The sequence below is a fragment of the Myotis davidii genome, unplaced genomic scaffold (genome assembly GCF_000327345.1).
Source record: "Myotis davidii unplaced genomic scaffold, ASM32734v1 scaffold24, whole genome shotgun sequence".
Lineage (NCBI taxonomy): Eukaryota > Metazoa > Chordata > Mammalia > Chiroptera > Vespertilionidae > Myotis > Myotis davidii.
Window position 1 is genome coordinate 1,131,662 of NW_006298312.1, and position 4,837 is coordinate 1,136,498.

General features: G+C 33.5%; 1 protein-coding gene across 1 annotated transcript in view; it reads left to right on the forward strand.

The window, feature by feature from the left end:
* The window catches only part of ROBO1 (roundabout guidance receptor 1), a 1,289,171-nt gene that overhangs the window by 400,536 nt on the left and 883,798 nt on the right, over positions 1-4,837 (forward strand). The window lies entirely within an intron of this gene.

Sequence of the window (4,837 nt, forward strand, 5' to 3'; positions counted from 1 at the left end):
TTCCCTTTAACATTGTCCAACTTATGACCTCTGGAAAAAAATCCCCATAAATATAACACAATACATTTCTTATTTTGATATTTTACATTTAACCCCTCATCTCAACATTTTCAAATGAAACCTCCAGTTATTTTTCATCACCTGCTACTATTTTCTGTCACTGACTACAGGTCAAGTATTTCTTGTAGAGCATTTTTGAAATATTATTATACAATGCAGATCTTTCAGAGATGCCCTGAAATCTTTTAAAATAAAATTTAAAAATCTTTTTACAAACACATAGCAACCCTTGCTATTCTCCAATTTTGTTTTATCTTTGTCACTTTATTGACAATATCCTTACACTGCACAATCCCAACAGTTTAATAGTGCAAAACAATTTTAACTCTTCTTTCAGTTCTAGTTTTGTAATGCTAAAAGCCATTTGAATAGACTTAAAACTTTTTATTGAAAATAATGTTTCACCATTTACTCTTTATTTCTTCTAATCTTTCCCAACTCTTCCCATATTATGAATTTTTGAGAATACTATTTATAAATAAATACTATGTTCAATAAGTTAAAATTATGTTCAGCTGTAACCTACAACATAAAGATATGCCAGAAACATATTTACTATTTCTTGTTCTTTTTTATACCTGTAAGAAAATATTCTTGCAATGTTGATCAGATAATGAGGTTGATACCAAAAATCAATAGATTTATGGTGAAGTAAAGTATAAGTAGTTAGTTACCTAGAGGCAAAGATTAGTATCTAAAATACACTGAAACAGTTGACATCCACGGTGCAGTGCAAAACAACTTGGAAACCGGAGAAGCTGATAGGATTTATGAGCAGCCACAGGGATGGCTGAGCCCTATTAGAGAAAGAGATAGTGTGCTTCCTTAGAGATAAAAAGGCAGGACTGGAGACCTGACCATGCAATGGACATTGTGTCCTTTGTAGAACAGGTCCACCCTCTGCAGCCATTTGAACTACCAGTTGCAGTCAGAGTAGAAATCCCAGGCCCTGCTTTAACAAAGTGCATAGAACACAGGAGCGTTATTTTTATATCATGATACTTTAAAGACATACAACATGCTATAGTGAAACTCTGGAAACTGTGCTAAACTTCTTTTCATAGTGATCACTATAATGTAGCATGATCATTTGTAGTGTAATATTAAAAAAAAACTAATGTATTTTCTATCACTAATTTTCTGTAAATTTAGCTGAAATTAATTAATTAGAAATAAGTTCAATGGGACAAAGTAGGCACTTTCCATTTAAACTCTAGGTAACAAAAATCAATTAAACTATTTGAAATATTATTTTTAATACAAGAAAGTTCCAGAGATACTTTTTAAATAAATATAGCAAGAAAAGAACTGAAATTAAATAAAATTGACCACACGTGTCTATTTTGTCACTTCATTTTCATTTAATTTGCGTCACTTCATTTTCATTTAAAATAATATTTTTAGAAATACCAATGATTTTATTGTATGCTAATCTTATTACACAGTCATGGTAAGTGTATGCTTTATAGACAACGAAATCATTAATGCAGCAACACAGGCCTGTTATGCCTCTGTCCCTTCCTATTTGATCAAATACCTGATAGTTCACAAAACCAAGCTTAACTGGTGGCAGAAAATGAGCCGCCTTCGGTAGTGGCCACAAAACCATTTTATCTTCACCCGAGGAACTCTAGGACAAGGGGACAACATAAAAGCAACTTTGTTTCATTCCATTTCTCCAGATTGCTATGCCTGTTGTCTCAGAATGAACACAGACGCCAGGTGACAGATAAGGGCTTTACAGTTAGTGATGTTTGTAAGACTGAAACTTCCATTCCGACCTTACCAATTTTGTGTTTTGTAACACACTGACTACCTAACACAAGGTTGTGGTGGATATAGCTGTGTTACCATATCCACCCATATGCAGAGAAGACAGGTTATAAAAGATAATTTTGCCCATAGTTGTGCCACAAAGGTCAACAATGTAAAGCTGAAGCAGATGAAAGGAAAGTAAATGTCTTGATCATATACATTTCAGGGTAACTTTTTTGCCTCAAGTTCCCTTACTCTCAAATCTGAGGACCAAGAGAAAGCACTCAGCTGTTCCTTAAATGCTTAGGAAGACAGCTGAACTCAGCTGTCACCCACACGAATAGAAAAGCAATTTCCCAGGTAATCCCCTCTCAGACTATTCCACTTTGAAAGGTTAAAGATCTGGAGAAGCAGGATTTCAAAAAAAGCAACAACTCTGATTCCACTTTGGTAAAAGTCCTAGAAATTAAATGTGTCAGGTGTTATAAAAGGTGAGTAATTTAATGGGGTGAAGAGGATGATTGTCTATAACCTTAGCTTTGCTAAACCCAGCATTCATCCCAGCATTTGAAACAGAGAAATGACCCTAAATGATTCCAACATGATGATTTTAAATATCTCCTCTATATTGATTTCAAATATAATATTTTGGTTCTGACTAATTTACTCATTAATTTGAAAAAGACTGAAAGAAAAGGGTTCTATAACAGATTTTTTTTTTCATCTAATAGTACAGATGTGAACCAACAAATCTGGCCATGTCACATTTCTTTCAATTGACTACTATTTTCCAGTTGGCTTTGATTTTAAAATTAGAGATCTGAACTCATAAAAAATAGCCCACGGGTATAGTAAAACCACACCTAAGAACAGCATGTCTTTGAAAACTTGTTATTTTGAAAAAGAGACAAGTTCAAAATTTTATGTTCACTAGTTCTTTCTAGAAACCAACTATTATTTTCCATTTGAAATTGTTCTTAGGTTACAGAAGTGTTAAACAAAATTTACGTGCTAGAGCTTAGTTAGTTTTGGACAGTGTAGTGCAGTAGACTAGAGTGCCTAAGGAAATGTGGTGATGAATGTGTAACTGCTGTAACTGGTCAAAAATCCCTGCCAACATAGCAACCTTTTTCTATAAATCGGTAGAAAACTCTTGCCGTTAAGCTTTTCACACTGTGCTCTGTGCGGTGTGCTTAATTAATGTAAATAAATGATGAGCGGGGTCTAAAGTAGGATTGACTGGTTCCATCTCTCCTATTTATCATGAAGAGAAGAACCCACAAAATTATTAGATTAAAATGTCTAGCCTTGTTGTAAAGTTGTTGTTTCTTCTAATCATAGAGAAGAATTGGAGGTTCTTTTGTGATGTAAACTGTACAAGTTATAAGTGGACTGAGGGAGAGTGAGTGATAATTTGAAAACATTTTGGGAGCCTATTAACCTAAAGCATGTAATGGTTAAATCATCATAGAACACCGTCAGAACCCGAACAACGTTTATGGGTAAGAAGGCTATAAGCCCCGCCAACATTTTCATCAGTCACTGCCAAAAAAATTTCTTCAATAAATGAAGTCATCATGAAAATGATCCTCAAAATTATTTCCCCATGAAAACTACTGCTTAATTTAGATTAAAATGATGGCCAGCCTGACCCCAAATTTAATTTACAGGAAAACAGGATGCCTCAAATATGTTTCAATATAGTTATATCTTATGGAGTCTAAAAGAACAGGTACCCTGGAGACAGACATACCAAGGTCCAATTCCAATCTTTTCACCTCCATGTTGTGAGAACTGACTTAACTGCTGAGTCTTTTTCTTTAAGCTGCTAAGTCAAGAAAAATCTGTTTTCTCGTACAAGTTGTGAAAATGAACCGCACTGACCATATACTGTTGGCATATAAAAGTTCAAACACTGGTAATTATAATATTAATGGTGTTGTGATTATTAATATTTAATTTTTCTTCACAAAAATGGCTATTTATTGCACATATATCTCTGTATCATTTACCAATAGAAAGGGAGCTGTTTCCTGAGAGCATGTTGCTTGGCTGGAACAGAACCCAGAGCACTGAATGCAATGGAAGAATTTAACATAAAGATAGCTGTGAAGGAATGGTGATATAGGGTCTATAATTCCAAGGGAATTTTTGGCAACCTTTAAGGACAAGAAATTGGGGCAGATATATATAATCTCTGCACTCATCACTGATTCATGATGGGTATATATATTTGTTTACAAATATACATAGAATGTGTATGAGTATTAAAGTCACTTAAATTCTATCAGGAACTTAACTAAAATGCCTCAAACTTAAGGGATTCTATTCCTTCCTTTTCATCATCTAAAATGTTCAAATATAGAACATTAGCCATTTACCAAAAGACTAACTTTTGTTTCTTCTATTTCTAAACATCTTTATGATGAAGAAAGCAGGCCCAATTCACATTTGGTAATACCTGATCTTAGAAAACTTTGAGTGCTTCAGTCAGAAAATGCAGAAAATTAATATCAATTATTACATTGTTAACCTGTAAATTTTAACTAGTATTTTTATATTAAAATCAAATTTATCAATACATTTTAAAGAGTGGTCATAAATAAATAAATAAATAATCAATGAATGAATGAATGAACAGACAAGCCATTCCACACACAGCAAACTTGGGGAAATTGGGCTACTTTTTAAAAATCAATAATTCTTAGAAAGTAGCCAGAATATTAAAAAACAATAATTTTCAAGTGATTAACTTTTCTTTTGTTTAGAAGATTTTTTTAATAAATCCTCATCCAAGGGTATTTTTTTAATTGATGAGAGAGAGAGAGAGAGAGAGAGAGAGAGAGAGAGAGAGAGAAATTGGCTCCCTCCTGCACACATCCCAACCAAGGATTGAACCTGCAAATTTTCCATACACAGGGCTATGCTTCAACCAATCAAACCACCTGGCCAGGGTGTCAAGTGATTAACTTTTGACTAGAAAGTCAAATTTTGGATTTTCTCTGTTATATTTTACATATGT